This window comes from Aotus nancymaae, unplaced genomic scaffold (assembly GCF_030222135.1).
Source record: "Aotus nancymaae isolate 86718 unplaced genomic scaffold, 86718_ANA_hifiasm-v0.15.2.pri h1tg000064l_1, whole genome shotgun sequence".
Classification (NCBI taxonomy): domain Eukaryota; kingdom Metazoa; phylum Chordata; class Mammalia; order Primates; family Aotidae; genus Aotus; species Aotus nancymaae.
In genome coordinates this window covers 10,718,725-10,746,479 of record NW_026988479.1, presented here as the reverse complement: position 1 = coordinate 10,746,479, position 27,755 = coordinate 10,718,725, and the positions used below count along the sequence as shown (strand labels likewise).

Below are 27,755 nucleotides of genomic sequence, written 5' to 3'. Positions count from 1 at the left end.
AATATCATCACCATTTGTGCCCATTCTAAGAGAGATCCATCCATATACATCTTCCCCAGACTTCATTATCACTAATCTTCCAACCCTGCTCCTTCCAAGTTCCTGTCTCTCCAACCAAACCATTAGCAATTACCTACAGATACATGTAGATCCATATTATCTTTCATTCCACACTAGTGGACAAGCAAATGCACTCCTCAAAGGTCTGTCCACAGGGTCCAATCAGGACAAGGATACCACATAGTAATTTTCAAACAGAAAAAAGTTTATTATGAAGAAGTATTAATAAAGGAGTAGAATAATGACTGGTAAGAGTTAAAGAATATAAGAACAGCAGATATAGGTAGCAGCTACTACCCCTAGGGCTGAGATTGGTGCCCACAGAAGAGCCCTTCCTCCCTCTAGGGCTGAGATTAATATCTTGGAAAGGGGACAGCCATGGCCTATTGGATGAGAAAAAAGTAATGAAGGGAGATGACTTGCTGGTGGGACTTGCTGGGAATCTGCCTTCTAGGGTGTCAGGGGAAGGTGTCCACAGGGAGATGCCATACCTGGAAACTCACTGTACAGTCACCTGAGGGAGTCCTGGGGGAAGCTATTCACAAGAATAAGTGTGGCATTCCACTGGAAGGTTGCCAGAGGACATGATTGGGAAGGAGGAGGCTGTGAGTCACTGTAGGAGTTCAAAAAGCCCCTCTACAGGAGCCGGGCATTGGGAAAAGGAGCTCACTGCATGAGCCTGGCATAGCAGAAACTACATGCTCCCAGGATCTAAGCCTGAAGAAAGCATGTCTGTAGAAGCCTGGTGGACCAGGCTCATGGGAACCAGGGAGGAGAAACCCCTTCTCTCTCAAGTGTCTCTCCAATGCCCTTTGTCAATAGGGCTTACATCCTGCCAGCTGGCAAGGGAAAAATATTTACAAAGCCCACCCCATTATCAACAAGCAGGAAAATAAGGGTAGATTTGGAACTGGACGGCAATATATTGATAACTGGCATGGGTATAAGGGTGTCAGGAAGTAGGGCCAGAGAAGAAGGCAGGGAGTAGGCCAATATATGTACATTATTCTGTGAATAAAGTTAAGAAACAAAGCTCTTGACTGAGAAATAGGCCAGTAGGAATCAGGAAGCAGAAAATGAGCTCCTCTGCCCAATCTGCTCATACCCACCTCATTCCCCCTACCACACATACACACACACACACACACACACACACACACACACACAGAGAGAGAGAGAGATGAAAAGCTCTATCCAAAGGTAGGGACTAGATGTTCTCAGTTCTGTTTGACTCTAAGCAAACAACCCTTAAAAAACAAACCCTGCGGTCCTGATGTAGAAATAAGCACCTTCTCCCATTCCCCTGGAACCTGGCCGGGGTTGAACTAACAGTAGGTGCTTAATAACAATCAGTTGCTTTGAAAGAAAGAGGTTTTTTTTAGCTCCACTCCATCAGTGACTGCACTTTACGTTCAGGGTCACCCCTTGTCCTGGAGTCATCCTTCTCCAAGGCAGCACCCTCCTGATGACCACAGCTGGTTCCTGGGAACTCACTGTGTCTGGAGGCTGTCTCCCACTCCATGTGAAGGAAGCATCATCCTCAATCACTGTTGCCACAGCTCTGACCTCTTGAATGCTGGCAATGTCCCTCCATTCTCATGACTAAGTGAGCTTGGAGTGTACCCGCCAAGGAAAGGGAAGGAAAAGGGAGGAGAGGCGCAGTCCTTAATATATCTTAGTGCTGGTTCATAAGTTTGGTCTCTTCCTTAATATATCTTAGTGCTGGTTCATAAGTTTGGTCTCTCTGACCTTTGCCCTTTGTAAGCGAGGCTCTTTGAAAGGGAAATGGAGAAGCAAACAGCCAGTCTGGAGTCTCTGGGATTTGAGATCAAGGAAAAGATTGGTCACATCCGGTCACTGCACTCTCAATCTTGCAATATCTTTAAGTGGTGGTCATGATTTCATAAACATCATAGGTCAGGACACACAAAATGAAAACTGCCTTGGACAAAGAGCATTCCGAGAGATCCACGCCTTCTCCAAGATTCTCAAGACCCTAGATGAAGTGCTCATCAATGTTCTCTCTTCTCTTCTTTCCCCTTTGCCTATTTTGTTCACACCATCTCCAAATAAGTCAAATCAGACATGTACTGACTTCCTGCTGAAATGTCCATTATCCTTCCCAACTTGGCTTCAAGAGGAGAAGCTGGGCTCTTCCCCTAAGAGCTCACCTCACCTTCCCCTTTAGGAGAGCAGAGTTCTACCACTGGAGAAGTCAGAGTAAGGTCCTGCTTCTCAAACTGTCATGAGCATGGGGATCACCCTGGGACCTTCTTAAAATGCAGATTGTTTAGGGAGAGCCCAGAGCATCTGAATTTGCCAAAGTGGTCAAACCATTGCTACACTTTGAGTAGCAATGGTCTACAGTGTGTGGCTTAGAGAACCAAGCTGACACAAGCACAGAGGACACAGGCCTCACAAGGACCTTGAGGTTGGACAAGGCTTCACAGAGTTTCTGGCACTGGAGCTGGGTCTCCTGCCCACTTTCTCCTCAGGAAGTTGTGGGCCACCTAAAGAAATGAGACTGCAGGAAATAAAAATAATATATATTTTGGGAAAATATCAGTGATCATAAAAAAAGAGCAAACGATGAGAATGGCCTCTGACAATGGCTGGCAGGAGAAGCGGGTGGATATAGGAAAGGCTGCATTAATTCACTGTCTTTCCGCAAGGGCCTAGGGAGCCATGGTTTTCAGCTTCTTAGCCAAGAGTCTGGCATTTCACTGCATAGGTGCTGTGCTTAATCTAGGGTATGTCCATTCCAAGGTCTCTGATGGGTACAAACATAGTCCTGTTTGCATCTTTATCCCCATGATCATCCTAACCCCAAAGCTACCCCCTACTACCCAGGACACATAGTCAAAGAAACCCTGCATGTGCATCTTCAATGCCTGAATTCCCTCACTCAATCAAAGCACTCTGTGCAGCCTGAGCCCAGCCCTTCCTGGCTTTAGAGCCTTAGCCTGTGCTGTTATGTCGCCTGGGATTCCTTTCCCTTCACCCTTGATACACTGGCTCCTCCTAACCCTTCTGGTCTCAGAGTAAAGGCACTATCCCAGAAAATTCTTCCCTGACACCCCATCTGAGTCACTAGCCACTCTCATCAGAGCACCCTGTCTGCCATTTGTTACCCCTTTTTCACCTGTGGTTTGCCTGTTTGTATTCCTTCTACCCCACCGGGATACAGTCACCACCAAGTCAGGTACTCACCCAGTACCTGGGATGGGTTAGACACTCAATCAACACTTGATGAAGAAAAGAATAAAGCCTGATAGACTCATGTCCCCCTCACAAGGGGTGCCCTAGCCAACTGACACCAGGTTGGCCATTTACACCATTTTTTTTCCAATTTGTGTTATTAACCATAGAACTCTTTTCCACTCTAAAGTAATCTTATCCCACAAGGCCCCACATCTAGTGATTTCTGTGGATGCTGTGGATGCCAAGCACCTCAGGGCAAGGGCCAGGCACAGGACAGCGTTCCTGCTATTGTCTCTACTCAATCTTCCCATAAATTGGTTAGCTGGGACCTCATCACTCAGTCGCCTGGCTCCAACAAGAATCCAAAGCTGGCAGCAGGAAGTCTGCAGGGCCCTCCCAGAGGGAAGCTGGGAAGTTAAGGCTGCAAGCTCCAAGCCCTTGTTCCTGAGAGAGAACTAAGGAACTGCTACCATAACTGGTGTCCAGGCCACTGGCCCAGCTCTGGGCAGCCACAGATAAGTCCTCCAGGCCCCCAGGGGCATGATGACCAGCTCGTGCCTTGTCTTCTCCTGCCTTTTCCATGCTTTGACTGTGATTCTCACCCAAAGGCACCAGGAAAAAGGGCCTTTCTAAGCACTGTTTACATTCTTGTCATTTTGCCTGTGTTTGGACTTACAAAAAAAAGCATCTTAAACATTTACAAGCAATCATAGGCCCTCATGGATTTCAAATAAACTTTCCTATAAACCAGTCAACTTCAGAGTCTCTGTTCCCCCTAGGATCATAAACCCTCAGAGCTGGTAGGCCCTTAAGCTAGAGAAACCAAGGCCTTGGGGGTTAGGGACCTGCCCAGGCTCACATGGCACATAGCGCTACAGCTGGGCTGCAGCACAGGTCTCCTGCCTCCACAGCCTGCGATTCCCATTTCATGAACAGAAAGATCAGAGCCCATCAGCACAATGCCTCTGAGGTCACGTGGTTCTAGTTTTTAAGAGAACAAACCGATGTGAGGTTTCAAAATACTAATGTACTTAAGGTTTGGAGTAGGAATGTGTGTTAAGTGCGCATTCTTGGTCATCAGCCAGGCTCCATCGCCAGGCAGGCTGGCTGCCTGATAGGAGTACCCTGGGACTTGGGGTGTTGAAAGCATCTGCCACACAATTCCAAGGCCCGGGACCCGAAACTGCCAGACTGCAGCGTGGCTCCAGGTAAAAGGACCAGACCTGACAGGCAGCCCAAGAGCAGGTCCTGATAAAGAATGACAAAAACCAGCCCTCTCTAGCCAGTGCTGAAGGTCTTCACGTCAAACTCTCATCCAGGGTCTGCACTAATTTGGGGCTTGGGCTACCTACCCTCCATAAGACTCTCAGTGGATCCCAGAATGAAGCTCCCTGTTGAAGCCTTTCATCGCAGGCCACACAGTCCTGAGCCCAGAGAGGAAGGGTCTAGTGCAAAACCAGAAGACACCAGGAGGCCCTACGCCCCTAAGGCCACCACCTTCCTCTCTCTACCAGCACAGGCCCCAGGCAGGAAATGAAGCAAAGCTCCTTCTAAAGCTCAATGGTGGAATTTCAAATCAGGGCTCCCAGAGAGGAGGCCTAAGCTCCAAGGAGTCATGTTACAAAGAAAGCTAGGGCCCCAGAGGTTCCTGCCACAGGGCCTGTTCTGCAGAAGGCACTGGACTGGCACTGGCTTGTGATGGTGGGGAAGGCCCAAAGCCTGGCTCAAGAGACTCAGAAAAACAGAAAGTGACCTGTCCTTCCCTGCCAGGAGCATAGTGCAAAGACTTCATGTGCTACTGTGCCCCAGAGCCCAGGAGGCCTCCTCTGCACATGCCCTGGCTCTGTCCTCTGGGAGGCTGGGGGCTGAGGGTGCGTAGAGCACTGAGGACTGCACCCTAGGTCCTAATGATCTCCCCAGATTACAGAGATTTGAGGACAAGATGTTTTTAGAGCAAAGTTACTGATAACGTCCCCAGGCTCTGGTTGTGCCATGGCTCCGTGCATGACTGTGCTGTGCTTGAGATAAGAGAGGGCATGAGTCCTATCCTCAGGATTCTTACAGAACAAAAGGAGGAGGAAAATAAAAATAAGTCTAAATGTAATGTGGTACCCTGGATTGGATCAAGGAACAGAACAAGGACACTATTAGAAAAACCTAGTAAAATCCAAATAAAATCTAGAATTTAGTTAATATAAAGTACCAGTGTTGGCTTCTGAGATTTTTTAAGTTTCCTCAAAACTCATTTATTTATTTATTTCTAGCTTTATTGAGGTACAGTATAACTGACAAATAAAAAAACTGTATATATTTTCAGTGTACAACATAATATGCTGATATAGGTATACATTGTGAAATTATGACCACAATGACCTAATGAACATATCCAGCATCTCATATAATTACCTTTTTGTGTGATGAGAACATTTTTCACTCTCTTAGCAAATTTCAAGTATACAATATAGTATTATCAGCTATAGTCATCATGATCTCCAGAACTTATTCACCCTGTATAATTAAAACTTTATATCCTTAGATCAACATCTCCCCATTTTCCCTACCCCCTAGCCATTGGCAACTACCATTCTACTTCTGATTCTATGAGTTCAATTCTTTTAGACTCCACATATCAGTGAGATGATGTAGTGTTTGTCTTTTTGTGCCTGGTATATTTCACTTAGCATAATGTCCTTCCCATTATATATAATGGGAAATTATATTTTAAGTGTGTGTATATATATAAAATGGGAAATTATTATATATATATATAATGAGTATTTACACATAATCAGTACTTTACATGCATTAGATCATTAAATCCTTCTAAAAACTTTATGGAGGACACTGAGGCCAAAGCTGTAGACATCCTGAGTCTAGGCAGCCAGCAGGTGGTGGCTCAGAGGTGACCAGAACTTGGAGGAACAGAGACCAGGCAACCACCTATACAACCTCATGTATAGACAGACTATTGGATCAACTTGCTAAATGGAAATGCCAGTCTAAATAAAAATGAGTGCTCTGCCATAAGGCTCCTCAAACACATGCTGAGTCTCCTGAACTCCCTCCAGAGCTGAGGCCGGCTGGAGAGTGCTCTTCCTCCATGTGCAGTGTCCTCAGTGAGAATGCCACCAACACCCTCCCTGCAGTGTGCAAATCCTTCCAGCGGGAAATTAAATTCTTTCCTATTCCCTCCTCTAGGGCCTTGGAACCTAATCCTAAGAAGCTTACTAAGGGAAAATTCTTTCTTCTACTTATAAGATTTTTTTTTCAAGACTCAAAACACCTCCTAGGGCTCTTTTTCATACAAACTGGCAGCTATTCCCAAGTCTCTTATTAAGCGTGAGTTCCTACGGCCATCGCATTGCCTGGTCATGCCCAACAATGCAATCCCTTGTCCCTACTCTCTTTACTCCTCCCTTGGGCCTGAACTTCACTGCCAGCAATTGCAGTTCAAGTTATGAGATACAGGGAGAAGTTCTACATTCTCTCTCTCCTAACAGCACATGAGCCTACACAGGCAGAGAGCTGATGAAAGTCTTTGAGTTTTCTCTTTTGGGTATCTATGCTTTCCTGGGTGCTGGAACTATGAGTTCTTAGCAGCTGCTAGTAAAATATGAGCCGCTGAAGAACAGACAAGCCCCAGGCAGGAAGGAAGAGGTTTTATGTGGGGTCCAATAGTCTCTGCCCTCAATTTCAATCATGGGCAGGAGAGACCAGGCTGATCTGTCTTCCCTAAAAACACTTTTCTAAGAAGAGTTATGATCACAGACTTGGCACAACTCAGGGCACTTGGGCAACCATGTCACAGCAACTCGGAGTGAATCAGAACTCAACACGTGTGTCAGGCTTTGCTCTTAGTGGCTGAATCAACTTCATTAGAAGAAATCCCCATTTCGTCCTCAAGGTTTTAACCACTTCCTAGTGGTGACGCCAGCTAGCAAGGCCACAGCTGAGACGCTGACGGTTGCTCAGGGGTATTTCATGCTCAGTGAATAATTATGTGAACAAAATAACACAAAGTGGTTGCCAACAGCTATTAGACCTGTGAAAAATAACAATGGAAAACTCAGTTGACTGGCTATCAAAGGGCCCTCATGGAAAGGAGGAAACCAGCTGTGGCTTCACATCTGTAAACTCAAATGCAATGAGAAAGAGGCAAACAACCAAAGGAAAAACTGTCCACAAGTCCTTACTCTCGGAATTATATCAACACTCCCGTACACCATTTAATTGGCTGAGAATTGGTTTCATTCCAAATTGGCGTGCACCTGAGCAGTGCAGAGGAAGCCTTGCAGGGCCTCTGGCTGTTTTAAAATGGGGACAGATGAAGCAGAGGACAGGAAAGCGAATCCCCCTTGCCTCTGAACACAAAGGATTCTCCTGGAGTTCTCCCTTCAGAGACTGTCCTCTGGTGAGTGCCTTCCGCTGTAAGCAAGCCCAGCTCAGAAGTCAACAGTGATGGCAACAGAAGGCCTTGGTGGAAGGACCTTCCCTGCAGGTAAAATCAGTGCTAGATGACAGCCTCACTGTCAGCTTATGCCTGGGAAAGTGATCTCCTGGGCATGAGGATGAGCAGAAAAAGTGGTCTTCATTTCATTTCTAATCTCCGGGGAAACATCCCATGTGTTGTGCAAAGAGCATGGCTTTGGAATCACACAAGTCTGGGTCTGACTCCTACCTCCATCATTCATTAGCCGGGTGGCCTCAGAGAGGTGACTTAACCTCTCTGAGCTTCAGTTTTCTTATCTGCTTTGCAGGGCTGTGATAAAAACTAATGATAATGAATATAAAGCCTCTGGAATGATAGCAGTGATGCAGACATTTAGAACAAATGCTGGCTATTTTCATTAATATTAGCAGGTGGCACTGCCCCAGGGAGCCTAGAGACATGTGCACCTGGGGTTCATCAGATGTCACCATCAATCACGACTCGAATCAGAAACATTACTACCCCAAACCCTCATGGCTGTACTGTCTGCTTCACAAAGTCAGACTCCAGAATTTTAGCTGTCCTGTGTCATCTTCCACCACCAGCTCTCACAAGTCCCAGGTTCCCACCATATTAAGCTTCTTAGCCCAAACATGCCCCGCTCGGTTCTGACACTTTTGCCCTCTTACTGGGTTTTTTTCCTCCCCATCTGCAACTTGCTGAAATTCCATTTGTCTTCCAAAGTCTGTCTCATGAATCATCTTCTCCAACGAGCCTTCTCTAATCTCTTTATTAGAATAACCTCCTTGGCCCCTCCATAGCACAGTGTGTAATATCAAACTAGATTAAAGTATCTGTTTTCTCTGAGATCCGTCCTCTAGCTCTAATAAACAGTGTGGGCTCTGGAGTTTTAATCCCAACTCTTACTTTTACTAGTGGCGGCCTTGGTCAAGTTACCTAGCCCTCCAAACCTTAGTCTCCTCATCTGCAAAATGAGATGATAATTATAGCCCCAAACACATGGAGTTGTTGGGAGGATTAAATGTGACAATATCTGCCACATGTTAGTGCCGGAAATGTTGGTAGCTGCTCTGAGAACTTGTGTGAGTCAGTGGGGTTGCCGCTCACTAACCTAGGAGCTCCCCAAGGCCAAGAACGAGATTGCCCCACAGAAAGAACATGGTTTTTGGCATGACCAGATGCCCATAAATGTTGGCTGAAAGGACTGGACTTTCCATTGGGAGAGTTAACTCTGTGAAGGCTGAGATGGCATCTGTCCTGACCTCTCTGAGTGGGGCAGAGGGCAAGTCACAACTTTATCAGCATTGCAGGAGAGCAAGGACCATGAGAGACAGGCTAGATGGGAGATGCTGTTCTGTGCAGTGATGGGACCACCTTGGCACTGAGAACCAATTCTTGTTCCACCCTTACTTCCAGCCCAAAGGCTCTTCCTGCAAGTGTGGCTGACTGACATTCTGAACTGGTCACTATAGAAGGGCCTAGAAACTCAGCTCAGCCTTCTCTTCACAGAGTCTTATATGTTTAGCCCCAAACTGGGCAGGGCTGAAAACACACAAGGAATCTGACCTCATTCTCACTGAGGCTGCAGCTGTTCTCAGCTTTTTCCCCACTGCCCGTCAGGAAGCAACTCAAAAACATAATCAAGCAGCTGTGGCTGTAAAAAGAACCTGCTTCAGAACAATACATCGTGTCCAGCAAGGACACGCCACAGTCCAGGTGACGGGACGGCTGACATACATGCTGGGGGCTGAGTCTATTCAGCGCACCCCAGACTGCTGTGTTCTCTGCCCTCCTGTGTGCCAGGGGCTTAGAACTTGTGTTGTTGCTGCCCTGGCTCTCACTGAGTCTGGGTTCTCTCCCTCGGAGCCTGTGTGTGAGATAGTCTCTCAATTCCTTTGCAGAAGCCATAAGTGATGTGCTCAGTCCTGTAAATACCATCTGACCCTGTGCCCTTTTCTCTCTACTCTTGAGCAAGTACCCATCAGAAGCCACATTTGAGTCAGGACCTGCCCCCAGAATTTTCATCTCATCCTCAGTTCCCCTTTTGTCTGGATCCACTCGCTATGAGTTTCTATGATATTGTAGCCAGGTTTGACCAAACCACTCCTGCACACGTGTTGTTTTGAAAGATTAGCACAGAATCCAACACAACATTTCCCTTGGATTCAGCTTTCGAGCCAACAGAGAAAGAGCTATTTCCAAAAAATAACACATTATTAACCAATGAATAAGAGCCAAGAAAACAATGTAGCCAGCATATTTATTCCAAACAGCTTGTTTAGAATGCAAATTGCAAATATAACTATTTCTACCAGGCTCTTTGGGGAACCATGCTGAAGACCTCTTATAGCCAGCTGAGCCAAGCAAGCCACCTAAGGGGTTTGGGTCCCACCCACGGGCCAGGGGCTGTCCACAGTAGGGCAGCCCTGGGTTCTCCCAGGTAAGAACTTGCTCCATCCCAAAGAGCTCCTTTCCAGAGCCCTGCTACCTCTCACACCACTTGAGAGCAACACCACTTCATCCCAAGCGCTACCCTTGCCTTAAGAGCAGTCCTCTGGCCCTAGTAATCAGCACCATCCAAGAAGCTTCCCTCTAAACAAAGGTACTTTCCCTGTGAGAAGAGAAAACCAAACACCAGTGTAACAGCCACCACCAATAAATGTCAGAACTGGCCCCCAAGTGTATGAAGGTCGAAACCAATCTGATTTATGAAAACTAAGCAAACTTCCCAGTAGGTCTGGCATATCCACAGCACTGGAGAAAGGCCTTAAGTCTACTACCTCTGCTCATTAATGAGATAATATCTTAGCAAAGAGAAGCTCTGTTCTGTCTTCAGAAAAATATGTAAAGCCATTTGGCTCTATATATTATAGTAGCTGTCAATAGCCTGAGGCTATATGAAATGCCCAGCACTTACATCTTCCTGGGTCTGGGGGTAGAAGAGGAGTGAGACATCCATGTGAGCACTCTGGGGCTGGCAGCACGGGATGATGGGGATGATGGTGATGTATCAGAGCATTCCTGTCTCCACAGAGCCCCAGAGACAAATACTGCACATGGACTAGATGAGATGCCAAAGCATAATAAAAAGCCAAAGAAAGAAACAGCCCTGGAGTTTATCATAGAAATGCCTCCTCTTGGGTAAGCAAAGGAAAGAAGATTCATATAATCCCTCTCCCTGGCCAGAAGGAACCAATTCTGCCCTACAGCTACCCAAAGAGGTCATCACTAATGCTAATTAAAGAGTGTCAGTTAGTATTAATGAGAACCGACTATGTAAGCAAGAGTTCCAGCACCCACTGGGAGCCTATTGTTGTTGTTCAAATGAGAGTCCCTTGGAGGAAACATTGATTTCTACTGACTCTACACCACAAGTCCCTCCTCTCACAATCAGGACTCAGAGAAAGAGCCAACTACGTGAAACTTAGAAGAGTCTTTGCACGAAAGGACTCTCAGTCCTTGGACCTCTCTTCTTCCCTCTCCACCCTTATTCCTTGGGGGATTTCATTCATCCAAAGGTCATAAATATCTTCTAAAATTTATTTCTACATTTATTTCTCCATGACAGGCCTCTTCCTTAAACCCGGTATTTCAAATCCAACTGCCAACCTGACATTTCAGACTTAACGTGTCCCACACCAAGCTTCTGATTAATCATGTATGTTGACCTGCAATGTTGCTATATTCATTTGATTAATTCTGGTATTTTTTTCTGTAGATTCTTCAAGATTTCCTACATACAAGATCACACTGCTTGTGAATAAAGATAGTTCTATTTCTTTACAGTGTATATGTCTTTAATTTCTTCTTGTTCCATTTCAGTGGCTATGACTTCCAATGCAAAGTGGAATAGAAATGATGAGTACAGACATCCTTGTCTTATTCCTGATCTTAGGGGAAAAATGTCCAGTCTTGAATGATTAAGTATGATGTTTGCTGTAGATTTTTCGTAGATGCCTTTTATCAGATTGAGAGAGCTCCCTTCTATTCCTAGTTTCTGAGAATTTTGATTATGAATGGGTGTTGAATTTTTGTCAAGTACTTTTCCTCTATTTATTAAGATGATCATATGGTTTTTCTTTTTTGTTCTTCTAATCATAGTGACTTAGGATTCTTAATTTTTAAATGGTAAACCAAGCTTCTGTTTCTGAGATAAATTCCAGTTGGTCATAACTAGTATAATACTTTGTATATCTTTCTGGGTTCAATTTCCTTAAAATGTGTTAAGGATTCTTTGTTGTCTCTGTTCAGAGGGATATTGGTCTTTGGTTTCCTCTTCCATATTTTTGTCAGGTATTGTATCACGTGGAAGTTTTTCTTCTTTTTCATTTGTTTTTAGCAGGTGACTATAATGTCCTTTGCTATGAGTTCTTTTAAATGAATCCTGCTTGGGGTTTGCTCATCTTCTGAAGCTTATGTTTTCCAAAAAATCTGATAACTTTTGAGCCCATTATTTCTTAAAATATTTTTCTGCCCCATTCTCCTATCCTTAAAGGCCTCCCATTACTCATATGTTAGATTGCTTGCTATTTTCCCGTAGGATATGAGTCTCTGTTCAATTTTTAACTCTTCCTTTTCTCTGTTCTTCAGATTGAAACATTTTCATTGTTCTCTCTTCCAATTCACTGGCCCTTTCTTCTGCAATCTCCAATCTCCTGTTGTTATAATCCAAGGAATTTTTCATTTTAGATATTGTGCTTTTTAATTTAAAATTTCCATTTAGTTTGTTTTTACAGTTTTCATCTGTTTCCTCATCAAGCCCATCTTTTCCTTTAAGTTCCTGGACATATTTAAAGTAAGATTTTAAAATCCTTGTCTGCTAATTACAACATCTGGTTTGCCTTGTGGCTTTTATTCTTTCTTGACTAGTAATCACATTTTACTGCTTTGTATGTCTAGTAATTTTTTTGTATTCCTGACATCATCTCCACTGTTTGGAAATCTGAATAATGTTGTCATCCTTTAAAAGCTATTGCTGTTTGTTCTAGAAGATACTTGTCATTGGTGGGTCCTCCTGATATTGTTGAGTTTGATTTTATTCTTTGTTAGAACTGATCTAGTTTGGGTTTTGTTTCTTTTTCCTTAGTCTCAGGGTATGAACCTTACTCCAGAGCATTATCCTTATTCCTAATACATGACCTTTCCAGGGTAATAACTGAATGTTTCAGATGCTTACTAAGTTCTCTTCATTCTGGCTTGACCATAATTCATCTTTGAGCTCTTTGAGGCCTCTTATATTTGTATTAAGGTCTCAGACCCTGAGCAGCCACTCTGCCTATACACAAACACTGCAGCCCTCAGCCAAGAATCCAAGGACTCCTATTTAAATTTCTGAACAATTGTCCTCTACAATATCCTACCCCACAGCGTCTCCAAACTCTGATTTCTGCCTCATCTGTCAATTTTGATTCGCTGTATTTTATTTTTTTAAAAGCTGGTGATTGCTATATTTTATCTTTTTAAAGCTGGTTTGTGGAATATAAAGCTTTCTGAACAACACATAAGAGCTTTGAGACTGAAAGTTTTCATTGTCTGGCATCTCCCTAGTTGTACTATAGCCCTTTATGCACAAAAGTAACTTCTGATGATCTTAGAACCATTATAAAGACAAAGTTGGTAGTTAACAGCCCTGGCTTACTGAGTAACTGTTGCCTGAAGGAGCATATTGCATGTACTTTTCACAGCTGTTGGTATCTGAACATCGTTTTTTGGGCCCCATATTTTTCCTATTTTAGCTGATTGGTTGATCAAACAGTATGGCTATGAGACTGATACTACTTTAGGTCTTTCACTGAAAATTCAGTTTAAAATGTGGTATTTAATCCATTTAGTTAGAAGAAGAAGGTAAGAGCAAAAATTTGAAAGAAATCAGAGTCATTTATATTTATGATTGTGTTTTGCTGGGTTTTTCTTGAGAACATAGTACCTTGTCATTGGCTTTCTTGACAAGATGCAGAGGAAAGGTCCATATGGAGTTGAAACTGGTACACCATGATTTGTATAAAAATAATGATGTATGCAGAGTATGGTTTTTTATTAAATCTGAAGCCAATTGATTAGTAAGACATTATATTTGGTATCTAAATTAAACTATGACATGATACCTTATCAATAACCATGTGAGACACATGAAATCAATCACACCATTATTGCTCTAAAATTTCTTTCATCCTATCCCTGGGGATTTGGTATTTCTCTTTTCTTTAGTAGCATGATTTAGCAAGTGATACATGATCCACTGCATGCAACTCAGAAACAAAATGAGCACAGTTTTATCTACTTGTGGCTAACTTCTTTGTTTCAGTCTTGTAAAGCCTTGTTACTCAAACTGTGTTCTGGACCTGAAGCACTGATATCACCTGGGTGTTGGTTACAAATGAAGAACTACTGGCTCTCCACCCCCCCGACCTACCAAATATTTTTAATAATATTCCCAGGAGATTTGATTTGTTGGCACATTAAAGTTTAAGCCATATTTTCACACAGCACTTGATGTTCTGCAAGAAAATACAGAATTTTGGTTATTTCTCCAGTGACAAATATTAATATTTGTTTTACTAATTATCAGTTTTATATACTTCTACTCTTTTTTTCAATATCATAGTGTAATCTCTTTTAAAACATTAAAAATGTCAATTAAACTTAATGTATATAGAACCAAAACGCATAAAACTTCAAAGCACAATTGTAGTGACTATATCAATAGCTAAGATCAGGTCTTCACATGTATAGATGATGACAACTATGCCACAGCTTTTCCCTGGTTGACAGTAACCACACAATGCCATTAATTTTATAGATATTAAAATGCAGAAAATAAGGAGAAAAGTATATCCTAAAAATTGGTGACATAGAGTAAGTGATGAGAAATATACTCATTCTTGATCTAGATTTGGGCTTTTCTGATGCCAGGAAGCCAGGTACTTGAGCTACAACAACAACAAATGCAGCCCAAACATCCAGTGCAGGCCTTGTCTGTGTGGCATGCCTGGTCGGCAGAGTCTCCAACTAGTTTCCCAAAAATTGACAGGAGGCTGAGGATGCCACCGTAACAAAGAACAGTGGTTGAGTGAGCCCTCTAACCCGCCTTGTAACCGGTCAAAGTCTCTGCTGCTTGTGAAAGGGACTTACGGTGCTTTGCTGTCTACCAGAGCTTTCGGCCCCCCTGCATTTCTCTCCTGATGGAAAATACATTTGCCAAAGAAGAATTCTACTGGATTAAATAAAATTGCTATACTCCTCATCTTGATCTCTAGCATGAAAACACTAAGGAGTTAGGGGCCATGAATAAATGAACCCCTCAACAATTTTCATCTAGTTTTCCCTGACTGACTTCAGACCCGGAAGCTCTTCAAGTTGGTAACATCTTGCTCCTCTGTGTTCCTGTATGCCTGCTTGAACTTTCCTTTCCAAGAAGTGGGAGGCATGTGGGGCATGGGGGGAAGAGGAGGAAAGAGAAAGAGAATTAATTAATTAGTTGATCTAATCTGGAAATCCTGGGATTTATGCAGCAGCCACCTCTTTACACAAACCTCCTCTGGTTCAACTCCAACAGGAAGGTATGCTTTACTGTGTGGGTCATTTCACCATTTTCAGAACCAGCATGTGATAGAAATTTTACGTGGTGATTTGCGTTGACCACACTGGTGATAAATTATAAACTCTGAAGGTCAGAGACAGGGTCAGTTTAACTCACTGCACATATCAGCTCCAAATCTAAATGACTATTAAACAAATGCCATTCACTGGTGTGAGTAGCTGTGTTTGTTCACAGCAGCTGGCTTTTAAAGGTCATCTTTTCTATTTCCACCCTACTCCTAATGGATACCCACTCTTTCTCTCTATTCCTCTGTACCAAGGCAGCACAGAAGTTGGAGAATTCTTCCTGAGTCCCGTGGGAAGCAGACCACACTTCAGCAGAGATGCAGAACGTGGCCTAGCTTGGCTAGCAACAGCCCACGCGTATTCCAGTGTGTGAATATGGTGTTACTCAACCTCGAGGTAATGGAAGTTGAAAGTTGGCACCAGAGTCCAATATCTAAAGACATTGACTACTATGCGTGCAGTTGCTACAGAGGATGTTTCTAAAACAGAACGATGGGCTTATTCCATTCCACATGCAGAGCTATTGATCAGGACTAATGATGGTGTTGTTAAATCTCCTGCCTGTCACTGTAACATGGACAGATTTCTGCAGGCATGTGTGTGACAGAAGCCACCCAGAGCTTCATGGGGAAAGTGTTCTCTGCTCTTAGAAGTCAGACACACAAACTGGTCCCTTTCCATAGCAGGGACACCAGAGATAGCAAACCACAAACATTGTAGAAATTTACAAATGACTACCATTGAGGCTTAAACCACATCATCTTCTTTGACCATCCAGTCAGAAGTGACCTATCTACAACTGGAGACCTCCAAGCACATTCTCTGCCCCTCTCTCACAGAACAAAACACTTGAGAGTCCTGGCTGATGTGTCTCTCACTCACTAAACAGTGAGCCACCTGAGACCTGAGACCGTGCCTCATTCACTGTTTCCCCACAGTGCCCAGCATAATGCCTGCACAAGGAGATTCTTAACTGTGATTGTCGAATGAAGTTACCTGGAAATGTAATGAGCTAGATTTGGAGTGACCTGTATGTGGGCAATCTGGGGGGTCAGTAGATTATTATCCAAGACCAGTATACAATCATTACTCTTTTTTACAAGAATCATTCATCTCTAATCCTAAAGTCCCTCCTTCTTTAAACATCTGTAGAAATAGGAACCAGAAATGGGTATGGGGAGTTCGGGGAGTACTCATTAGTAGGAAAGAATGACAGATTCTGGCTGGATATAATTTTCTGACATTTTTCAGATGGGCTTACTTTGGTCCTCAAAGAGGTATGAAATCTGACAAACCCCAGACAGAAGGAAGGATGACTGGAATGAACTGCACCAAGATGTAGTGGGTTTCCTGTCACTTAACAGTATCCCATTAAAGTAGCCACATGCAGGATCTGGCTCATACTCTCTCGTGAGAGGTGGTTGTTAGTGTCTCTTCCCAATTCTGCATTCATAGATATTGTGTTGGTAAATTGAAACCAGCCATGGTGGGACTATTTATAGCATGGAAACTGACAAACTACAAATCAAGACTTTTTTTTACTTTCTCCCGAGAGCCACTTGTTAAACATTTACCAGCACACCACTGATTCATTCAAGGCTAAATGACCAGTATTACAAAAATCTGTATATGAAATCCTGCCCTAAAACATCATCTCAAGACATTTGGTAAGATAACCTCTAAGGCTCCTCGAGCGCCAAGGTTTCGAAACATCTCTTATCCCAGCTGGAGACAGAGGTCCCATGCCTGGGATTGTTGCTGTTGGTGGTATCACTGCCAGGTTCCCAGGTCTGGCCACCCTACCGGTTTAATTATGGACTTAGCCGAAGTCTGGATCCAACACTACCGTTACAGCCAGACCCCAGCTCAATAAATGCAGCTTCAGCATCTGGCAAGCAATCCCTCTCAGAGCCCTGCGCCGGCAGATGCCTTGAGATGATTTCCTGATCTGTGGCATGAGAATGTTCCACCAGCTCCACTGCAGTTATGGAACAGCCCTGGATTCCACACACTGGTACACCCACAGAGGCCAGAGGGCAGGGTCACAATCACGAGAGTTTTCCTGCAGACAGAGGGCACCTTCAGAGGCCAGCCCCAGGAATCCTGTTCCTATGTGGAACAGAGACATGGAGGGGGCCACTGAGAGGAAGGATGGGTACGTGGAGTCAGAGGAGACACAGACAGAGGCAATTAGCAGTTGTCATAAAACAAAGCTGCAGTAACAGCAGCACTTGCTGCCTGAGGGGCACTCGGCTTCCTCTTGGGAATAAGGAATTCATCTGGCTCCAGAGTTCTTGGTCTTTAGAGCCCCATCTTTCCTGAAGAAATGACTCTCCCCCATGTGGCTATGGCTACTTGGTTTCTTCTTAACATGGTGGCACAGCCCAGGCCTGGCATGCAGCAGATTCTTCAAAAGTATTTGCCTAGTGAGCAAACAAATGTAGCAGCCATTGGAGCCCTGTTTGGGCCTGTCAGATTTCATCCCCTTTTGAGGGTCCAAACAAGCTCCTCTCCTCCAGAAGTCCTTTCCAAACTCAGGTGTCAACTATGTCATCCATCCAGAACACCACTGAACCCCAAATCACTGCTTTCCCTTCTCAAAAATCTCCCAATGCAAGTCAGTCTTTTATGATCCTCTCTTTGGGCTTGTCTTGTTTCCTCAGGGAAATCCTGAGCAGCTGGAAGGCAGGGCCCAGGCCTTCTCTTTCTCTAGTGTCCTTCCATGGTTTTGAGGTCAACATGATATGGACATATCATAGGAGCCCCATGGCCCCATTTTGATTGGTCATTGGCCGGGACTTCCACTCCCTGGGTCACAGCTCAGAAGGTATTTCGCCCTTCCCTCCTGAATGGTTTCTCCTAGGTGATTTGGAAGAGATGCCTGTTATTTACACTTGGCAGGGTACACTGGGTCGCAGGACGGACCTCATGGAGCATCGTCTCCTTGGCAGTTAGAAGTGTCCGCCACATCCCTCACGAGGAGGCAGCATAGCCCACGGGCCAAGCACACACAGCACCCTACATCACCTATGCAAGGCTAGAATTGGATCTGCCTTCTTACCTTGTGTTTGGAGAGCAAACAGGACTGGTGAAAGATAGAGCTGTGGGCAAGGTACCCCCACAGCACAGCAACAGAAATGGAAGAAGCACTTGGCCTTGCCTAATTCTAACTTAGTCTCTGAAAATAGCTCAAACTCTGGGAGAAATGCATGTATCCTCCCTGATACCAAGAGAATTCGGAAGTTACGCGAGGAATATGTTAGCCATTTGCCATATGGGATTTAAATTCAGTTTAAAAAAAATTTTAAAGCTCACAGTGTTTATGCAGATTTTCAAACTGAGCAAACAAGATATTTGCCACATCACTGATGCAAGAAGAGGAAAGGAAAATCAATCTCTCTCTCCATTTGATTAAAAATCTAAATCCAGAAAAATTAGTTTTCACTGCCAATTCTCAACTTTGTACCACAAGAGTGGACTTGTTTGGTTCAGATGAGACACTATTAGATCATCCTCACAGCTACATGTCTACTGCAGTCTGCTTGGGCTGCCACAATAAAATGTGTGTCTTAAACAACAGAAATGTATTTTCTGACAGTTATGGAGGCTGGAAGTCCAAAATCAAGAGACAGCATGGTTCTGGAGAGGGCTCTCTTCCTGGCTTATAGGGGCCTGCCTTCTTGCCATGCACTCACATGGCCTTTCCTGGTGTGTGCACTGAGAGTCAGGGCAGAGGGAGATCTTTCTCTTTTTATAAGGCCACCAACTCTATTGAATTAGGACCCCATCCTTATGACCTCAGTTACCTTAGTTACCTCCTGAAAACTCTATCTCCAAATACAGTTGGGGGTTAGAGCTTCAACATATGAGTGAGGCGGGGGTCACAATTCCTTCCTAGCAATGTCTGTGATGAGTTTCACTATGCCTCAAGTACACAGTTCTTCCAGCCCAGGCACCTTTCTCATGAGCGTTGTGTCTGTGAATAAACTGTACAGCCCACTTTCTTAAAAGAAATCTATAAAAATAATTTCCATCCACAGTCTGTCGTCTTCCCCTTGTGCAGATCGGCCGCCCTCCCCTACTTGCCATCATTATTAAGCTGCAGAGATAATTGCCCGTTTTAGGGCTGCAGTCCTCCCACATAACCTGAAGCCATTGCCATTTGTCATAACAGATCATTTCTTGAACTCTGACAGCCAGCCCTGGAAGCAGGAAGAATGCTCATTTTCCTCACCCTGCTGGAGCTTCAGAAAAAAACTCAGCTCAAAATAGACGCTATTGAAGCAGGAGACACATGAGGAGGTACACAGCCTATCAATACCTCAACATGGGCCTCTCCTCACCCTCCAGTCCTACTGACGGCAGCGTGAGAGCCACTGCTGGAGGCTTTGTAATCCAAAACCATTAAGTATTCATAGGGCTGGCAACCACAAATAGAAAATGAATTGGATTGCTCCCTTTCAAATTAGTATAATGACATTATCTGGGAAATGATGATTTAAAAAATAGTTCAAAACATAGGTTTGAATGTTCTTCCTGCCATTCTGCCCAGGCCCTTCTCTATTTTTTACAATAGAGAAAGTCCTCTGTACCTCACAATCGATCCCTGAGCACTCTGAAGTTTACCTCCTAGGTATTTCTTGACTTTTCCGCTCTTTGACATTCCATCTACCCCTTCTCAAGTCCAGGCTACCACTCCTGCTCCCACCTGGGTAAACACATCTGCCTCCTAATGGGTCGCTGTGCCTCCAGGTTCCCTTCTCTAATCCATCCTCCACACAGAAGCCTGAGTCAGCCTTCTAAGACAGCAACGTTCCTTGCCTCGTTCCTGCATGAAACCTTTTGGTGGCTCCCCACATCCCTCAAGACAAAGCCTATGCATTGTAGTACAGCCGACAGAGCCTCCTATGACCCGGTCATCCTGTTGACTCATGATGTTGCGATGGATCAGGCCTCCAGAGGATGCTGCAAGACAGTCAAGCCACATGTGTGGTCACACTCAAGTTAGCTTTACAAACCTCTTTCATCCTCATCCTCAGGAGGTCAAGAACCACATAGGTAGAGGGGCTCTGAAGAAACACAACATGGAGGAGCTTACTTGTCTCTAAGCAGGAGGTATCTGAATCATAGACTGAGGGCTGACATTGGCTCAGAGACCTCCCGCTCCCCTGGGATGGACTTCAAAAGCAGCAGTGTTTTAGATAAAGAGCAAAAATATTCCAAAGAAAGTTACACCCATTGAAATTTACACTAAAGGTGGGATTGAGAAACTCCTTAAATCATGTGGCTGTCCTCCATATAGGGATAAACTGCAAAGTAACCTCATCGAACAACATTTTAAATGAATCATCCTCAAAACAGATTCTCCTCTCTGGAGGAGCCCCGTTCCATTCATCCACGATTGCAGTTGTCATTTTGCACAACATGAGAATGACTTTGACAGTTATGCTGATCCGGAGAGAGGAAAGGGGACAAGTCGAGCAGGACAGATTAGTTCTGGAAAATTAGGCATTTGCTGGGTCACCCTGGGGCTTTCAGCTTTGAATTTGCCCTCCCAGAGCATTAAGTAGGCCTGAAACATTTCTAAAATGAGAACTATTATAGTGCCAGTTGCACAGAGCAATTCTTGAGCTGCCAAACAGATGGGAGCCGTGTGGAGATCAAAGGCTGCCAATATCCCAAAGGCACAAGCCATGGCTCCACCTCCATATCTTGGACACAAAAGTTGGAGCATAACCTGGGCACTCCAAGCCCACTTCCCAAGAAACACATCAGTCCATTGAAGGAATCCCACCATGAGGAACGCAGAGACAATCAACATTTTGAATGAGGAAGCCCCTCTTGCAGACTATTTCCCTTTCTCATTTTCCATTCTCTATTCTCCTAACCAAACCATGCCCAAAATGCTACCTGAAGAACCCCACGCTCAGCACAGCTGACCTTTGATCATCATAAAGCTAGACACAAAACTGTCTATTTCTCCAAAGGACAAACCTGCATGCCTCTAACTGGAGGTTTTCTGCTGGAAGTTCAGGGTTGATGCAGGAAGAGAAGGACTCAAAGGCTCTGGCATATTCCCTGCCTTCTATCTGATACAACAGTGTAGAGATGACACTGCCAGCTTCAGACCAGGCCCAGGTCCAAGAGCGTTATTGCTAAGTATCTGGGATGTGCTCATTAGAATAGTGCTCAGCCTAAGGCCGGGCACAGTGGCTCATACCTGTAATCCCAGCCCTTTGGGAGGCCAAGGCAGGCAGATCACTTGAGGTCAGAAGTTCAAGAACATCCTGGCCAATGTGGTGAAACCCCATCTCTGCTAAAAATTAGCCAGCTTGGTGGCAAGCAGCTGTAATCCCGACTACTCAGGAGGCTGAGGCAGGAGAATCACTTGAACCTGGGAGGCGAAGGTTGCAGCGAGCTGAGATCATTCCACTGCACTCCAGCCTGGGAGACAGAGCATGGCATATCAAAAAAAAAAAAAAAAGTGCCCAGGGTAACCCTGCCCACCAGAAGAGAGAGGAATGTTTAGTTTCTAAAATTCCATCCATTGGCTTTATCCCGAGGTCCCAATCCCTGGATGCTCAAGTCAAGGCTCTGCCTATTTTTGCTGGAGTCTGTGTTTCCTCATCCCCATGAGAATGAGCATAGCTATGGCAGTTTTCTCCAAACTCCCCTCATGAAGAGATTTTTCTCAGAAAAAGCAGCAGAAGAAACCTTTCAAGGAGGCCTCCTGGGATTACAGCAGAGGCAGAAAGAAGCCAGCCAAGCCCATGTGTCTGAGAGTTTGCTGAGCCCAGGGGTACCCTCCAGCACATACAGGTTCCACGTCGGCAGAAACAAAACTATGACCTGCCTCCCCAGAACTCTCAGTGACCTCCGATATTCCAGCTGAGCCATCCATTTCTTGGCATATGCATGATCCCTTCCTAAGCTGTGGGTAAGAACAAATCCTCCTTGTGGAGGTGAAGAGGATCATCCGCTGGGTTCCCAGCAGGTGCACGCGGATGGACTGATCAGATCATGAGTGTCTGGGGTCTTGTGGCAGGTAGCTGTGGCAGTCACTGCTGGTGCCTTGCCCATTCCTCCTTGACTCATCATTCTCATGTCAAGCCTATGGCTTCCAACTGCTTTCAGCAGGCTCCTGATAGTCTCTGCCCTAGGATTTTCTCTGGCCAGCGGGCCCACTCAGACCATGTGCAGAGCAGGCCAGAAGTGCTGAGGAGTTAACATCCCCCACCACTGAGAGCAACCCTCCACCCATGATGGATGGGGAGTTGAAAGATCAATGCCCCAGATCCCTCACCCCTTGGTTGCGATAACTCTGATCACATTTCACACAGTCTCCCAGAGCTCTTGGGCCTGATGCATCCTCAGGTGCCCACAGCGCCAGCCTGCTAGCTAACATACCTTTTATTGGCTTCTTTCCCTTCCATCTCTTACTTCCTCACTCCACATTCCGCCCCCACCTCCCAGGGTCTCTTGGGATTAGAGGCCAGGTCTCTGTGCTCCAAAGCACAAGATCATTTATAACACCAGGCTGACAACCACCCCCAACCCCTATGTATCCAGCTGCCCCTCAGAGGCAGCCAGCAAAGTGGGGCACTGTGGGGTCCTGGGCTCAGAGCCCATACTGACCTGGGAGGCCACAGCTTAGCCATGGATGCTGCATTCCTGGCATTCCATGCCTGTTTTCTGCATTCAGATCCCAACCCAGGTGTTTGGCTACACATCCAACATCTAGCAGGGTTTTTTTTTTTTTCTTCTTTCTTTCTTTAAGCTGGGCTGCTAAAAAAGAAAAAGAAAAAAAAAAAGAAAAGGGCTATAATGGTGGAGATTCTGGCACTGGATGACCCTTCAGGGCCATTCCAACTCTGAATTTCTGTGAAATGATCCACAGCAGCCCAAGGCAAAATTGTATCTATAATGAAATTTCTCCCCCTTAAAAAGTCACAGTTTAATGGCTATTCTAATTGTTGGGGAATTTATGAAAAGGGACCACAGCCTAATTCTGGAAATTAACCTAGCACCAGCTGCAGCTTCCTGGCCCCAGTGCTGTGGACATATATCCTTGTCTTCACACATATGCTCATCTGGACATGGGGTGGTCTCAGGGGGCTGAGGCATGCAAGATGAAATCCCACAAATCTCCATTATTAAATCCATGATATATTTCAAATCCTACCCTCCATCTTGGTAATGATGCCTCTGACATCCCTCCAAAGTAGGAGGGAGGGAGGACAGGTGGGAACAAAAGGAGAGAGGTTCCCCTTCTGTTTGTCCCATATCTACCATCTCTGATCTGTCATATTCCTGGGTGCGGTGAAGGCATTTCCATCCTCTGAGACAGGTCATGCAGAGACAGGGACTGCTAAAGAGACTGCCATCCATTGACTGATATAAATCTGCCCAATGTCACCTCCCTTCGGTCCCATATTCTCAGGCTGCCTTACACTAAACCAGATCCACTGGGACAATCTCTCCAGAAGGCCTCTGGGACCCAAACTTGATCTTACCCCTCTTCTGTTCTTCTCTCCTCCAACAACTTACCTTTTCCCCTCTCCATGAACAGATATATGGAAAGTCCCTTAAATCCCAAGTAGAGTCCATCAGAAAATAACCCAGCCTTAGATAGGGACCTTCAAGATAGTCTGTGTTTGCCTAAAACCTCTGAAGGATTCTCCCCAGGCTCCTTGGGGTAGGGATTGACCTCCTTCTGTAGTTACAGTACCTCCATGATAAGGTTTTGGAAGTCTTTACTAAGACACTGATGGGAAATTGGGAAATTTGCAGTTATTCAGAGAAATGGGGAGTCTTAGACTCCACTTCTAACCCCAGAATGTCTTTCATGAGTAACATCCCTACAATCACCTCCCCAGATCCTACCCATCCTTCAAAACCCAGCCAAATGCTACCTTCTCCAGAAGAGAAGCCTAATTTGTTGTGTCAAAGGAGGCTTCCCTTTCCACACTTCCCTGAGCCACCCTCCTCAGGAGGTGCCTCACATCATCCTCACTTGTGTGCATGCCTTGGCAATCTCAGTGGGCATAGGGTTCATGGTGGACAGGGCCTATCTCTCTCATCTCAGGCCCCAGTCCCCACTCCCAACAGTGCATAGAGTCTTTCTGCTGAGAGGAGTTGCTCCACAAATGTTAAAGGAGGGAGGTGGGTAAAGGAATAACTTTCAGGTCCCACCATGACAGGATTGACCATGGGAGGGCATTCAATGATGCCCTCGCCTCCTGACATGAACACTAAAATATACTGTACATGCACAATGTAGTAATAATAGGACTGGGGGCCTATACCACCACCAGCTCACTGCAGCAAACGTTGACTCCTCAACAAAATGGAGATGGGAGAGAAAGAAAGGAAGGGCAATGAGGAGGAGGGAAGCAGAGTCCTTGTACCAGTCAGGGCCCAGTCAAAAAACCATTAAGTACCTTCATAGAAGGGTTTAAAGACAAAGAACAAGTTCCAGAGTATTGGAAGAGCAGAAAGACCACACAGGGAAACAGGGGGCCAGCCAGAGCTCAGCACTAGCAGGAATATGCTACCACTTCTAAGGTGGTAGGTCAAAGGAAAGAGGTGGCATTACTAGAGCCCAGGAGGCAACCATAGTCATGACCTGGGCCCACAGAGACAGAGAGAGGCTGTCTGTAGATAACAGAGCCACAGTGGGGATGTAGCCACTGTCCTAGACACTGCCCCAAACAGACACGGGGAGAAATGCCCTGGCTTCTTCCTTCCTCCCACCCTCCATTCTCCCATTGGTGCCTCCCATTGGCCCAACATAGCCAGAAGCCAAAGGCAAGGGGGCCTGAGAAATGTAGCATGAGCAGTCAACCACCCCATGGAGCAGACAGAGCAGGGGCTGACATGGGTCTGAGACCAGCAGTCCAAGGACCAACACTCTGCTTTCATTTCTGCCACAGTAAGCACTTCCCTCCCTCTGCATGATCCTGGGTTCGTTTTTCATGGATGGGCTCCTTTCTCCCTAGCCTTCTCCCACCTCCTATGCTGGGCCAGGCCATAAGTGAGACTACTTCTATAGGTCTGTTGCCAGAAGGTAACCAGCAGGCCCAGGGGGGTGGCCAGCTGGACTCTGGATGGTCAGTCCCTGATCGAGGAGCATCGGAAGGTCTGGCCTGGCCAATCTCGGATTGAGGGCAGTGCAGGCAAAAATCACCCAAACTTAGCAATAGGCCCAGGAAATTCGGAACTCCCAGCTCTCACACCCCATCTCCCACATTCCAACGGGCCCATAAAGTCAACTTTCTCAGGGTCATATAGTTGACCTGAACTCTTAGAACTTGTTTGGAGGCATAGATCTGGGCACTACCCTCCAATTCATTCTGAAGAGAAGTACCAAAGTGGTTTCATCCACATTAGAGAGGAATTAGGAAGCCTGCTTTGCAGAAACACGCATGCGCACGTGCGTGTGCGTGCACACACACACACATACTTATGTACACACATGCATGCTAGAATTCTCTGGATATTTCCCCAAAGTTCTCCTTAAAACGGATTCTTTTTTCCCTTGGATAAGCCAAGGCTTTGGCTTGAAGGCCCAATGTTCTAACATTAAAAAGCCACTGTTCACCAGAAACACACTTTAAAACCTGGGAGCCAGTAATGCTGGGAACAATTGACTCTGACATTTAAGCAGAGCTCACGCACCCGTGGATGTTTATAGGACGACATGGAAGAAATTCCACTTTGCAGAAAAACAGCTGGGTGTGGAAAAGCATTGTTTATACTTGAGCATCTGCCTCAGGAATTTGACACTTTAAATAAGCTCACTGCCACCCACCTTGTCCAAACGTTCATCAGAGAATGGAAAAGGGCTGGTGAGGGCAGGCAGGACTGGCCAGGCAGACTCAGGCCCCTGGCATCCCAGCCTCACCATCCTGAGTTGGCGTAGCCCCACCACTACCCCACCCCATTGTCCTGAGGTTTGCTCCATCAGGTTCAGCCTGGGTTTTAGGGCCTGCCATTGACTTTTGGAGAGCACAAGGGGTGCCAAAACATAGGAGATGGGGCAGTGGTGGCCACTCAGCTCATCTAAAGGAATTCTTTCTTGGGGACTGGAGATACCTACGGGAGAGAGTTACTGAACTGGCTGCATTCCCAGAATGTGCCCACTCCTGCCCCTCACCAGGATGTGAAGGCTGACCCAGTGGGACTCTGAGGGTCTCCTTCCTGGTGGTCGTCACAGCCAATACTAGAGAAGAGAGTCTAGGGAGGTTTGTCTCCTGCATTCTTGCTTCTCCTATCAATGACCTTCTTCCCCCTGTTCTACCTGAGGGCACCCCTGAAGGCCTTAAAAACACCCAGAACTCCCAGATACCACAAGCCTGCCATGAGGGATCTTGGGGGCAGATGCATACCAACAAGGAACTAAATCTTAAGCCCAGAGCTAACACCCAAGTGAGACTGCAGAGGCGGGCAATCCACATTGGGCTCTGCCAATCCACAACCCACATCTCAGAGAGCTGGAGGGCCACGTCATGTCCCACAGAGTCTGTGGGAGTGCAGCCATCTAGGTGTGGATGAAAAGGACCCTGACCAAGAGATCTAGAAACAAGTTCACCTCCAGTGAACTTGTCTAGTGAGGAACTGTGACCTCCTCCAGTCCCAAGGAGGGACTGCCCATCTTGCCAGCCACATCTCTGCTGTCCCCACCCCTCCACTCCATGCCCCTCCCTCATCTGCTCTAAGGGCCCCTCCACCTTCACAGCACACAACAGGGCACTGTTGTGCTGTGGGGTCTCTGTGCCTGCACCCATGCCTTTCCTCCTCCTGCAGGGCTCTTCCCCACCCAGAAAACCCTTCCCTTCAGGGACCACATTAACCGTCACTTCTAGGAGGCCTTTCCTCATCTCATCCTCACCTACCAGGGCCGCACCCTTCCCCAAATCGGGGAAACCCCTCCTTCTTCTGATTGCCATGGCTGCTATGGCCCTTGTCTTGAATAAAAGACAGTGAAGACCTCTGAGCACATGGCTCATCTCTCCTGTGGACAGAGAGCCCCACAAGGACAGGAATCAGAATGTGTCACCAGTCCCGGGCCTGGCACAGTGATATCCCACAACTCAGTTCATATAAAGAGAAGGAAACCGCATCACTTCATTGTATTAGCAATGCTTTGTCACCTGACTGGGATGGACGGTGTTCCACAAATCTGACCTGTTGGCCACAGACATGAAAGCAATCTTCTCCGCCATCTGATCCAGCCAAGAAAACACCAAGCCAGCTGCACCAGCCAAAAAGAATCACTGTCTTTTCCATGTATCTACAGACTCAAACATGCTTCAAACAAGCATCGACTTTTGATAAAGCTCCTCTGGGTTTGAACTAATTTAAGGGGTTCCCCACCTTGCTACTACTCATTTAAGATGACACATAAAAGCAGAGAAATCATCAAGGCATATTCACTTTA

At 45.7% G+C, this 27,755-nt stretch overlaps 1 protein-coding gene across 1 annotated transcript in view; it reads right to left on the bottom strand.

The window, feature by feature from the left end:
• Positions 1-27,755, bottom strand: part of SLC25A48 (solute carrier family 25 member 48) — a 245,147-nt gene that overhangs the window by 170,305 nt on the left and 47,087 nt on the right. The window contains exons 2-3 of the mRNA XM_064366346.1: positions 22,952-23,101; positions 17,552-17,739 (exon numbers count right to left, since the gene is read on the bottom strand). The gene's annotated coding sequence lies outside the window, so the exon portion shown is untranslated. The remainder of the gene's footprint in view (positions 1-17,551; positions 17,740-22,951; positions 23,102-27,755) is intronic.